General features: G+C 52.9%; 1 protein-coding gene across 5 annotated transcripts in view; it reads right to left on the reverse strand.

Annotated features, from left to right (window-relative positions):
* Window positions 1–8,003, reverse strand: part of HDAC4 (histone deacetylase 4) — a 292,464-nt gene extending 284,461 nt beyond the window's left edge. For 2 of the 5 annotated variants that reach the window (XM_061412829.1, XM_061412826.1), the window contains exon 1: window positions 7,581–8,000. The gene's annotated coding sequence lies outside the window, so the exon portion shown is untranslated. Of the gene's footprint in view, window positions 1–7,580 lie in introns of all 5 variants that reach the window. The other 3 variants (XM_061412832.1, XM_061412831.1, XM_061412834.1) reach the window with 2 other exon arrangements.
* Window positions 8,004–13,582: the final 5,579 nt, after the last annotated feature.

The raw sequence follows: 13,582 nt of genomic DNA on the forward strand, positions 1-13,582 counted from the left end.
CTGCCCCAGCTGAGTGGGCCGGTGCTCCCCTCCCAGCCTGCCTCCCACGACCTGGCGCAGCTGCGTGGGGTTACCCCACCCCCACCCCATCCCCACCAACGACTCAGCTCCCTGCGGCTGGGGCCTGACCGAGACGGAGCCACGGGAACCGCCTCTGGGCCCCTCGACATCGGAGCATCTGTTCAGCTCCCTCCTCTCTCGTGGAAAACACCCCGCGTGGGTAAGGTGCAGACTGCTTGCAAAATTCTTGTTGTCTAGTCGCTCAGTCATGTTTGGCTCTTTGCGACCCCATGGACTGTACCCACCAGGCTCCTCTGTCCAGGGAATTCTCCAGGCAAGAATGCTGGGTGCCATTTCCTCCTGCAATGGTGGGCGAATCGTTTACCACTGAGCAACTGATTAGAAACTTTCTAGAAACAGGCTCCCTGTCACCACCGCCGCCCTTCACCCCCCCGTACCAAAGTCGGGGTGGGGGAATGGGGTAGCAGTGGGGCAGGGAGTCACCAAAACTGCTCTCCCCAAGTTTGATAAAGACCCACTGCAGCCAAGAGCACCATGCCAGCCAGCTGACGGTCGCTCCCACAAGATCACGCAGCTCCACCAACCACGGGCACAACAACCCTCCCACTTGGAAGGCCGGCTCGGGCTTTCAGGTCCTAAGAACGGACTTACTGTTTCTAGCTCAAACAGCAATCCAGCAGAAGCACTTGACCCACACAGACAGAATACTTCATGAACAATAGTGAACAAACACAGCCCAACATTCATGTTTTTAAAGGGAGCAGACTCCGAAACGTTCACAGACAAGACCATGTGAAGGCGTCATGTTAGATGATGAGGTTAAACAAGAGAAGACTAAATAACGGCATTAACTGTGATCTGAAACCAGCAGGGGAAAGAGCCTTTGACAGAGGCAGCGGCTGGCCGCCGGGAGCACAGGCCCCGGGCCTCCGGCCGAGGTCACACTGCATGCTATGGGCTGTGCACGAGGGCCCTGTTGGCCACTTGACAGCTGTGTTTAAAGCTGTCCTCCTCTCGCTCCTCTCTGCATCACAAACCCACTTCCCTTGTATTGATGGCATCTACTTAAGAGCATATGATCTCCAGAATCAGGAGTACCCAGACTGAGGCGGGAGGAAGCAGGCAATCCCAGCGCTCGGGCAGATAACGGGCGGCTCCACGAAGTCAGGGGGCCAGCCCGCACCAGGCTCTCCTCCCAGGCCCCGTGCAGTGCTGTGCACCCAGCCGCCCAGCCGCTCATGCGGACACTGCCAGGCGCTGAGCACCAAGCCGGCAGGAGGCCCTCGGGGCCCCTCCGCCCCTCGGAGGCCCCTCCGCCCCTCGGAGGCCCCTGCCAGTAAGAAAGGTGACAGTCAACCGCCGATGTCGCAATGAGCCACTGAAATTACACAGCAGATCCCGCTAGGGAGGAGGGAGAGGGTGTGAGACCATGCTCAACAGGGACTGAAGGCTCTGCTTGGACTGAGGGACCAGAGAAGACACCAGATAAAGACAGGCAGTTCCAAGAACTGCGAACAGTGTGTGCAAAGGCCCAGAGGCCAAGGGGGCTCGCAGGGAGCAGGGAGGCAAGCAGATGAGCAGGACGGGGACATGGGATGAGGTAAGCGGAACAGAGGGCAGGACCACAGGCCTTCCAGGGTCCTACCACACGGCAGGGCGTGAGCATGGGAATGAGGGGATGGGTCTGCCCTGGTCACAGCCACCCAGGTACCATCTGCACAGCGCAACCCGGGCCAGAGCCTGCCAGACCCAGGAGGCCAGCACTGCCTCAGAGAGCTTACGAGAGCCAGAGAAACGGATCCCCTCGATTCTTCGATGCTAAGCACACGTATCAACTTACCAAGGATTTGGTTTTCCTCCCTTATAAATAATGAGGTTGAAGAGTATTCTCCCCTCCCCCATGGAAATATCAGACTTTTTAAGAGAAAGTATTACTATTCAAAAGCCATACATGCTTACAGAAACCATTTTTATATATCGTGTAAAATTTAAACAATATCACCAAACATAAAAGGGGCTTCCCTGATAGTTCAGTTGGTAAAGAATCTGTCTGCAATGGAGGAGACCCCGGTTCAATTCCTAGGTCAGGAAGACACCCTGGAGAAGGGACAGGCTACCCACTCCAGTGTTCTTGGGGTTCCCTTGTGGCTCAGCTGGTAAAGAATCCACCTGCAGTGCAGGAGACCTGGGTTCGATCCCTGGGTTGGGAAGATCCCCTGGAGAAGGGAAAGGCTACCCACTCCAGTATTCTGGCCTGCAGAATTCCATGGACTGTATAGTCCCTAGGGTAGTAAAGAGTCAGACACGACTGAGTGACTTCCACTTACTTCACTTAACAAACATAAAGAGACAATGAAAGTTGCTCACATTCCATTTTCCTGGCACCCAGAAGGCCAGTGCTATCACTCTGGAGACCCGTGAACTTGAAAAGCAGAAAGAATGGGTCCCCTGGGTACTGTCCCAGACCCCCTTTTTCCTTTGACTTAACACACCGAATGCTTCTGCTCCCCAGCAAGCCTGCACAGAGATTTCCACAGGACAAAAATACCAAAATGTATTTAGTAAGTTTCACCTCTATAAACAATGCAGCAATAACATGCACAGATTTCCACAGGATAAAAACATCGAAATGTGTTTAGTAAGTATCACCTTTATAAACAATGTAGCCATAACATTCTGTACATATCTGGATACCCATATGCTTATCACATTCTTCCTAGGAATAAATTCCAATAAGTAGAATAGCTGGAAGAAAAGGAATGGCCATTTAAAAATTTGACACTTAAACTTTTCCTGAGTGTAACCAAGTAATTAATAACTAATAATGGCCAAAGCTTACATGTGCTTACGATGTACCAGACTACTCTAAGCACTTTCCATATATTAGCTTATTTAAATTTCACAAAAGCCGTGGAAGATAAGAATTACTATTATCACCATTATCAGCTGCTGTCAAACAGCCTGTGTGATACGGGGGCATAAACAAATGCTTCCGCTGACGTTCTTTATCAGGAAGGCTGGGTCTTTTTACTGTTAGCCACTGTGATTCGCAGATTCATGTGCTCTGCTCATTATACAATAGGAATGTTCACCGTTTTCTTATTGGTTTGTTAAAGCTCTTTACATATTGACTATTAACCTTCTGTAAGCATAATATGCTGCTGCTGCTGCTAAGTCGCGTCAGTCGTGTCCGACTCTGTGCAACCCCATAGACGGTGGCCAACCAGGCTCCCCCGTCCCTGGGATTCTCTAGGCAAGGACACTGGAGTGGGTTGCCATTTCCTTCTCCAGCGCATGGAAGTGAAAAGTGAAGTGAAGTCCCTCAGTCATGTCCGACCCTCAGAGACCCCATGGACTGTGCCTTCCAGGCTCCTCTGTCCATGGGATTTCCCAGGCAAGAGCACAGGAGTGGGGTGCCATCGCCTTCTCCGGCATAATATGCTATATTTTTTTTTCTCTCACTGTCCCTTAACCTCACTTATGGAGTCTTTTGACAAGGAGAATTTTCTTTAACTCTTAAGAGTGTTAAATCTATATTTTCTTTAAAGTTTCTGGCTTACTGTTACAACATGAATGGATTAAGTCAGTGGTTTTTCAAAGTTTCTGGTCTTTGGGATGCTCTCTTCCAAGGCAATCCCACAGACAGAACGGTGGAGGCCACTGTGCTCTGGCTGAAGTGGGCGTGGGCGCCAGGGGCCCCCCACCCTCACCCGCCCGCAGGCAGCCCCAGAAGAGCCAAGCGTGGGGCCAACCACCGCCGGCCGACAGGACTGTCCGGAGCCTTCCCAGCGCCACACACACAGCACAGAAGACAGCAAGAAACCCTACGAAACACAGAATCACCTATGACCACTCCAATACCACCCAACACAACTACACCTAAAGGTGTTCCGAACGGTCCTCTTCTCGAAGAGGCTATGCTCTCCCAAACACCTCCACGGACGATGCTGAACTTCAGCTTCAAGACTACCAGGGGCCCGGAAGCAGAGGCGTGGAGGAGGAGGAGTCAGCTTCGGGGGCTTAACACAAGCAGGGCACCAGGCGCTACGTTTCCAGGCCCATCTCAGGTCCCTCCTCTGCAAAACGGTGTGGTAAGAGGGGCCACCTCCTGAGGCCGTGGGGAGAGAGAAGCGGGGTGCCCATGGTGACTGCTACGACAGCACACGGCCCCACGTAGCTGCTCATTAAACGGCAGCTACTGGGCTAAGCTACACTCACAGCTGCCCCTTGAACACCATGGGGGAGAGGGGTGCCAGCCTCGCAGACGGTGGAGAACCCAAAGATAACTTTATAGTCAGCCCTCCGTATCCACGGCTCCACAGCCCAGGTTCAGACAACAGCAGATTGTGTAGTATTCACTGAAAAAACCCACAGATAAGTGGACCCACGTGCTTCAAGCTCACGCTGTTCAAGGATCAAGTGGACGAGTGTCATCTCACTAGGAAAGAGAACCAGGCTGGCTCCACCTCTGCTGACACAGGGGCCAGTCCGCCCCCGCCGTGATGGGAGGCAACCTGTGTGGGGCCCTGGCCCTTCACTGGAGGGAACCAAGAAGGCCCATCAGTCAGAAAAGGCGGCCGAGAGCCCACCCCGCTCCCGAAACAGAGCCACATACCCCATCTCCTCAGTCACACGAGCCCAAGAGAAGAAAATGACCTCCTAACAGAACCCGCTGATCTGAGCTCGGTGACACGTCTCCCCAAAGAAACGGCCTGTGAACACACGTTGCTGACGGGTGTGAAGATGCAGCATCACTTCTGACACAGGGCTCCTCGTCTGACTTGAATCAGAGACCCTTTGCTTTTCTCTAACTCTAGGCCAAAAGACCCCAACCCACTGCACACCGCAACGTATCCCAACTGACCATCTGAGACTCAAACCAAGCCTCCTCCAGACTGGCTCCCCAGTCCCCACCCCAGGACCAGCAAGGGTCGCAACCACTGGGGAGAACTTGCCCTCCGGCTAGAACAGTGGGGACTCGGGCTCAGCTTTGCAGGCCACGGAGCGAGGGAGCTTCCATGGAGGTGGGGCTAATGCGGGTTCCCGGCAGCTGATCCCCAGCAGGGATTTCGGGTCCAGGGGCCGTCAACCCGCCACCCCCAGCGGAGCCGTACCCCGCTCTCTGCATCTCCCCTGCTCCCTCCATCAGGTACCAATCTATAGCTCATGGCAGCTTCTGAGCAATGAAAGCCCAGCCGTTTTCAATAGAGAACGGTAGGGACGGATTCTCCAGGAGTGATGAAATGTTTCTTCTGCTCTGGCAATTAAGACGGCACAAAGTCGCCTTTCCTCGGGTGCCACCCCCAACATCAAAGGATGAGAATTCAAAGCCATTCATGCTGCATTGAAACCTCACAATGCAGCTGGAAAATGGAAGTCGATTACTGGACATAAATATGCAGTAGTTAAAAGCAAAGAGTTAGAACGAAATTCAACTGCAGCAACCCCACGACATGCGGAAACTTCCAGAACTGGAGTCCTCCTGGTAAACACGACGAGGGGCATCCTTAGAAAGCACGCTTCTGGCCACTGAGCCAAGCTCCACGCTCTGGACCCACGTGGCCCAGGGGCCATGTTGTCCTGCCCATCTTGCTACAGTAACGGCCCCCAAGGCCTCCGAGAACATGGCATCTAGAGATTTTTATTTCGCATGGCTGTGAAGCTGCTGACCACAGAACATTCTCTCTTGGCTCAGGGCTGCTGAGGCCACATCTGTCCTTGGTCCCCAGGCCTCGCAGGCCTCCACCCCCGCACACACCCCCAGCCCAGGGCTCTCCTGCTGCCAGTTCCGATCGCAGGACAGAGAACTAACCCTAAAGAGGGCAGTGTTACATCTGCCTGCCGCATAAACCGTGCTTCTTTTCTGATTGATTACTGCTCTCTTTAGGAAGGTATTTAATCTTTAAAATAAAAGCCCAGAACACAGAAAGCTATACAAGTCTAACAATGTGTCAGGGTGTGTGTTTTTAAGGCAGGAAAATACTTCCCTCCCACACAAATGTGAGTTCTGGGGAAAGATGCCACAGAGCCCAGGGAGTAGAATATCTGGGAAAGCTTGATGGGTCTTAAAAATAGATAATTGAACACAGATTTGAGAATTCTCAGGAGCTACCTGAAAAAAAGAAAATTAAATCTCACATATTTTTGATATCCAAAACTCCATTCTGATGAAAACTTCTAAGAGGGTGGCATTTTGCATTTCCAATTATAATAGAGTAATTGTGTTGCCATAGTGACCGCAAAATTCTGCAATAACTTTTGTTGCTTTGTAATTGCTGTAGTGTATATTTGTGTACAAGCAGCTGAGTTTTCTTAATTCAATCCCTCTCCCTCCCTCTGTCTGTCCCCCTCCCCCAGTCACCACCACCACCTTTCCTGGCTCAACCCAAAGAAAATTACCAGAAGCAACTAAAACTCCAGGCCACAGGATGATCACGGTACAGAAGAAAAAGTGAAACCAGGCCTAGGTGCAGACCCACCAGTATAACCCCAGTCTTGCTAGGCTGGCGCTGGGCGAGGGCTGTTTACATGCTTACTCCCAGGCCTCCCCTGCTTAGGTGGTTTATGGGAATAAACAGAGAAGCCTGAGCCGAGGGAAGAAGGGAAGGAAAGTAACTCCACAGGCCCCTTCCCTCCCTCGCCCAGGGCAGGCAGAGAGCTGCTGCAAGCAATTAGGTAGGTCTCTACAGTAATGCAATTAGGATTTAGTTAAGAAAGTCATTAGTTTTAAAATAACTTGAGCTTAATTTCTGCAACACTTTATTTGAAAATTGTGTCACAGCAGGTCAATTTACAACATGCAATAAAGAAAACACTCGTATCAGCTGCTGCAAGTTATTACAAATTTCTGATGTGCATTAAATGAGTACACTGGGTTCCACCCCCGGCCTTTCCGACTGATACGCACGATCTCCTGCTATAACAGTGTCAAATAATTCAACGCTCAATGTAAATACGAGATAATTTGCTTCGGATGCCACAGTGTGAGCTTGCGATGCCGCCAAGAGCGGCTCCCGTCACCTGGGCAGGACGGGGCCCAGGGCTCGGCCTGCCCGCACCCCTCGGGTCGCGGGCGCCCCACCCCTGCCGTTCCGGTCCGGGGCACACACACCCGGCGACGGCGCACCCCCGCCCGCCCGCCAGCCCCGGGAGGGACGTTTTTCTGCAAACTCACAGCCTCGACAAAGTTATATAAACGGCGCCCGCCGGGGCTCCGGAGCCCCCCGGCCCACCTGCCGAGGGCTCGGCCTGGACGGGAGCGGGCGCCCCGGGGAGGCCCGCCGGCCGTCCTGCGCCCCTGCCCCGCGGGCGGCCCCCGCCGGGCCGGGGGGCTGCAGCAGGGAAGGTCCGGGACGGGCTCCGGCTCCGCTCCGGACGACCGCGGGGCCGCGCGGCCTGGGCGCACGGGACCGGGCCGGGGCCAGGCCGGCCGGGCGGGCGGACCCCCGGCGTCCACCTGCCGGGCCGGGCGGCGGGGGCGTGGAGGCGGGCGGGCGGGTGGCCTGCGGGCGGGCGGGGGGCGGACAATGGCCCGCGGGCCGGGCCGGGGCAGCGCTTACCGCGGCGGCGGCGGCGGCGGGCGCTCCGAGCCGCATCTCCTCAGCCTGCGCCGCCACCACCACCACCACCGCCGGCGGCGGGCGGGCGGGCGCTCGGGCGGCGGCGACGGCGGGGACGCGGCCGCGGCGCGCCGGGCCCAGGCGGCTGAGGCGGCTGAGGCGGCGGCGCGGGCGGGCAGGCGGGCGCGCGGGCTCGGGCGCGGCGGCGGCGGCGGCGGCGGGGACGGTGCTCCGCAAGCGGCGGCCCCACAACCTCCCCTCCTCATTCACAAAAAATTGACCCACGTTGAACCATGATGCTGCTCCCCCCCTCCGGCACTGAGGCGGGCGCTGATAGGCCAGCTCCGACGCCCGTCAGCGGCCCCGGCCCCGCCCTCCCGCCGTCGGCCCTGCGGCCATTGGCTGCACCGGCCTTGCATCACCTCCCCTCGCGGGCCCCTCCCTCCCGCCCGGTTTCTAATGAAGAGCTCGTCAATTACGGCTCGGCCCCGCCCTCTGCCCGCCCTCCCTGGGCGCCCGGCGGCCCTCCCATTGGCCCACTGGGGGGTCGCGGGAACAGCCCCGCTTGGTCCCGCCCATCGGCCCCGCGGCCTCCAACTCGCTAGGCCCAACGCCCTCCGAATGCCAGGGATGCTCCGCCCCCGCCCGCCTCCTGGTCCCCATTGGCTGCCGAAGCTGCCAATCCCAGGGGCGGGGCTATCAGAGGACGCTCCAGGCACCAGCTGGAGGGCGCGGGACTGTTGGGAAAGTGTTGGGAGTACAGGCGGGTGGTGACAGTCAACACGGGCCGTGGCCCAGGCGAGCCTCGTTCGCCACGCCCAGAGAGCTGCGCCGCAGGGCCCAGCGGTGAGGGCCGGACGGGCCACGCTTCTGGCGAGGCTGAGGCGCGGGCTGAAGAGGGGAGCCGGTGAGGCCCGGCCGCGGCCGCCATCTTGGGTACGGGCAGCGGTCACGTGGTGCGGCCTGCTCCCGGCGACGCAGGGCGGTGCGAAGGCCGATGCGAAGGCCGAGTGCGCAGGCGCGAGGGCCTCGCCCTACCCCGCGGCGGGAACGCGGCTTTGGGGGCGCGGGGCCCGGCCGGCCGGCCTTCCCGGCGGGCGCGGGACGAGCGCAGTGCGCCTGCGCCGGCGGAGGGCCAGGGGCAGCGCGAGCGCTCTTCGAGTCCGGTCCGAATTTTCCGGTCTCGGGCGGAGGCCGCAGAAACGGCCTCCCACCCACTTTCCGGTCGTTCCGGGCGCGCCTGCACCTCGGGCGGGGGTCTCGGCCAATCCGTTCACCCCGAGTGCTCAGCGTCTGTGCTGTGCCCTGCCGAGGCCTTCAGAGACTCCCGTTGAGCCGCACCCCCGGAGGGCGTGATGGGGTCTGCGGCGAGATCAGAGCTGTGAAGCCCACTGAGCAGCCCATCCCGAGTGTCACACCTGCGTGGGGATAGCCCTGCCAGCGTTGGGGGGGATGCTCCTGCAAAGGATGGAGCCTCCAGAGAAGAAAACACTTAAAACAGTGGTGTTCAAACTGCAGCCCTTGCGGAACTGTTTTGTTTATTAAAAAAAAAAAAAAAAAGCTTGCTGTAGTAAAAATGCTGCATGGGATCTCTATGGTTCTAGAATGACTTCGCTTCCATGAAACTTGATTCCCTGCAAGAGACTTTGAACCTTTCAGGATATGTCACACCAAACATGGTGACCCGTGCTCAAAAAACTTGAGATTTAACAGCCAAATGTTGTTAGATAACAGTGTTGTGTTTCAACTAAAGCGGCTTTTTTCCTAGAAAGCAGAATATGGGGAGCTCACCTGAGGACTGCATCCAAGGGTGTTTTTTCCCCCTCAAAGGTAAAATGTCCTTAGGTGACAGGCTTTGTAACGTGAAACCGAAGACCAGAGTTCGTAGGTGAGGATGGGCTTCCCTGGTGGCTCAGACCGTAAAGAATCCGCCTGCAGTACGGGAGACCTGGGTTGGATCCCTGGGTCGGGAAGACCCCTTGGAGGAGGGCATGGCAGTCCACTCCAATATTCTTGCCTGGAGAATCCCCGAGGACAGAGGAGCCTGGCCAGCTATAGTCCTTGGGGCCGTAGAGAGGAGACACGACTGAGCGACTAAGCACAGCAGCACAGGTGAGGATATACATACAGGCAGGTAGGATAAAACAGGAACACTTCTTAGCTGGAGAACTTGGTCGAGAAGAAAAATCGGGTGGACAGACTGCTAAAACTGATGATGTTATCAGAGATCGTTGCCTTAAGGGAGGGTGCTGAGCTGACACCCTCTAGCCATTGTTACACCGAGAAAAAAAGTCACTGATAACCTTCATCACTGATTGGCTTAAAGCTTGAGCTTTTCCAAGTTTCGTGGCCCAGATGCTTTTTCAGAGGAGAAAAGTAGAAGGAATTCTGTTTTAATAAAAAATCACTACTTTGTGTCATCTTTTGTGATTATTTTGTTAAATTCTTCAGAGTTTAAATTGGAGAATAGGCCAGTTTAACTGTCAATCTTAGAATACCCTAGAGACAGAGTCTGACAAAGTGAATGGATAGGATGCTGACAGAGACCCGTGATGCCTTATGAGGGCCTTTCCGTTTGGAAATGAGCAGAGATTGGTTTTAATATCCTTGGTAGGTGATTCTTAGGAGAAATGTAGCTACATGGGTTAAAACACAATTTTCAAAATGAAAAAGTATTTTGCAATACGTAACTCCAATACTTTGGCCACCTGATGTGAAGAGCTGACTCATTTGAAAAGACCCTGATGCTGGGAAAGATTGAGGGCAGGAGGAGAAGGGGATGACAGAGAATGATACGGTTGGATGGCATCACTGACTCAATGGACATGGGTTTGGATGGACTCCAGGAATTGGTGATGGACAGGGAGGCCTGGCGTGCTGCGGTTCATGGGGTCGAAAAGAGTTGGACACTACTGAGCGACTGAACTGGACTGAACTGAAAATGTCTTGAAATAATAAGTAATGATTAGCAAACCTTGGGCAGTGTAAATAGTAGTGCCTGTCCTAAGATAGCTTAACTTTGAAGCAAATGAGTGGTGAATGGCAAAAATTTAAAACAGACACAGCTGAAGGAGATGACTACTAGTGACCTGGGCAGTAATGGAAGCAGTACCCTTATCAGATTTTCATGGAAGGTGAAACAAGGCCAGAGGCTGAGGAACATTTAGATAAAAATCAAGGTACAAAGTCATTTCACAGATGATTTAATGTGTACAACAGTCAGGAGAAAATGCTGCCTGTATGTCTAGTAAAACTCATTTAAGTGCATAACGAGAGAGACGGGCCACAAGGAAAAGTCCCACCAAGGGTTCTGGGATGTGGATTCTAAGCCAGACTCGTTAAAAGGTAGAATCCCAGCCCAGAAATGAGTAGGCTCCTTTCTCTGCCACTTAGGCCTCCTGGGAGTCCCAAGAGCTCCTCCAGGTGAGTGAGGGCCTGGCAAGGATGAGGCCCAATTCCCTCTTCTGCAGAAGAGGAATGTGGGGGCCTAGGCAGCTGTGTCTGTCCACAGATCTCTCAAACACCGTCTGGCCGAAGGAGACCTGTTCACAGCAGGTAGCAAGAGCTCAATACCGCAGGTCTGCACACTATGAGAGGAGTCTCTAAGGCTGGGGCTGAGGTTCAAGGTGGAGGGATGGCCAGGACACCAAGTGCCGTCCTCATGAGGCTTCCTACAAAGGCGTTGCACAGGGTCCCAACTCGAAGAACACAAATCCCGGTGTTAATTAAAGTCCTTTGCTCAAAAATAAAGATGCCACCAAAGACTCAGAAAAAATTAAGTTAAAAATCTACAATTAGTAGAGCAAGGTGGTCAGTTATAAAGATCTTCCCCAGTAGTATACTGGACGTGTTCCAACCCAGGAGGCTCATCTTCTGGTGTCGTATCTTTTTGCCTTTTCATCCTGTTCATGGGGTTCTCTCAGTAAAAATACCGGAGTGGTTTTTCCATTTCCTCCTCTAGTGGAGCATGTTTTGTCAGAACTCTTCACTGAGACCCGTCCATCTCTGGTGACCCTGCACAGCAGAACTAGGAGCTTCATCGAGTTACGCAAGCCCCTGCGCCAGGACAAGGCTGTGACCCATGCCGGGGGGATAAAAAACTGATATATATGTTAATATTTATTGAATATTTGCCATGCGGCAACCATTGTGCTAAGCACTTTTTATGCATTAGAAAAACACAATGGAAATTTCCCAATCTAGGTTAGCAAAAGAACATTTTCAATACCTAAAGGTAACATGAAATCCCAATGGAACTTCGTGGGAGTGGACAGAATGGTTGACTAGTTCAGCTGGAAGGATAAACATTTGAGAACAGTCCAAAAGGAGAGAAATCAGAGAGAAACTGCTCCCAGAAAACAAAATGTATTATCCAGGCTCCATAATGACAATTGCTCGTTCCTGGCTGAGATCGATGGAAAATAATAGAAAGTAAAAGAAACAGCCCCAAGCAAGTGGAAGAACTCTATCAGATATCCAGCCAGTATGTGTGCTCTGTGCAAGTACCAATTTCTAAATATTTTGAACATCACTCTTGTAAGGATTTAAAATATAATAAAGGCAGCTTTTCAAATCAGTGAGAAAACGGTGTGGTAGGACCCTTGTCAATCATTCAGAGAGAAATGAATGAAGTTGAATTCCTACCTTATTAGATGGAGTAAAGATTTAAGTGTTAAAAAATAAAGGCCATAGAAGTATTAAGAAAAAGTTGTTAGTTGACATCTCTCTAGGGTTACAGAATAGGACACTGCCAACAGTTGTAAAGGGAAATGTTGATAAATTTGACTATGTTACAATTATAATTTGGGGTATCATCGGCAAGGAACTAGATAAAATCTCAATTGGGGCATATTCCTGCAAGGGAATATTACTCAGTAACAAAAAGAATGAACTACTGACACAGATCACAGATAGATGGATGTCAAAAACGTGGTAAAAAACATCTGATCAGAAGATTAGATACTACATGACTCCATTAACATGAACTTCGGGAACCACTCCTTGTTTATGAGGCTGGCAGTCAGGAGCCTGGTTCTGTGGTGGGGCAGACAGGGGACCAGCTGAGAACCAGGCATAAGAGCACTCTCTGAAGCGGTGGAGACACATTACTGGGCTGGGAGTCACACGGGGTGAACACTGAGCAAAACTCTTGAGATTTAAGAGCTGTGCCCGTCACAGAGATCTTAACCTCAAAAGGAAGAGCGTTGAAGGCAGTACGGCCCCGATACGGGGCTGGAGTAAAGGGAGGAGAGGGGACTCCCGGTGCGTAAAAAGACAAATTAGCTTAACAGACGAATGACTGGGGAAGGTCATCGTGTCTCAGGAAAGCCTGGTCTCCTTCACAGGTACGCTGCATTCAAGAAGAGAGACAAAGATGAACATTCCAAGAGTAGGGTGGGCTGGGACATGAAGAGGGAGCACAAAGGGAGAAATGCCCTGTGAACATGATGAAACACCCCACTTCCTAACAATAAGAGAAGTCTGGTGCCCTATCTACCTGTTTTATGACACCAAATGCCAAGAAGTGGGCGCTGTTACACCTTGACAGCACGTGTCAACGGGCAGAAACCTTCAGACCGGTACTTAACTAGACACACTAGTTATTTTACCGGAACGTTTTGCATATTTTCCATCTTGTGACCCCCTACCTCTAGAGCTTCATTCTAACACAATAAATGTGGATGTTGATAAAGACTTACCTACAAGCATCCAACAGTGATTGGAAGATATATGGATATCTGTATGTCTCCAAGTTTACAAAAATAGGGGACTTAATACCATGGAAAGAAATTCACACGATAGTTCTAAGTGACAAGGAAGAGCTTGAAACATCATCACAGCTCAGTACAGGTTTTATAAACACGAGCGTGTGTAGACACGGAGGAGACAGGAAGACATCCATCAGAGTTCCAGGGCTTGCTTCACACAAGGTGCTGCTCTCCATTTGCTCATCCTAGCCTTTCTGAATTCTCCAGTGCACATGGATTACTTCCATGTAAAAA

Source organism: Bos javanicus, chromosome 3, assembly GCF_032452875.1.
Source record: "Bos javanicus breed banteng chromosome 3, ARS-OSU_banteng_1.0, whole genome shotgun sequence".
Taxonomy (NCBI): Eukaryota; Metazoa; Chordata; class Mammalia; order Artiodactyla; family Bovidae; genus Bos; species Bos javanicus.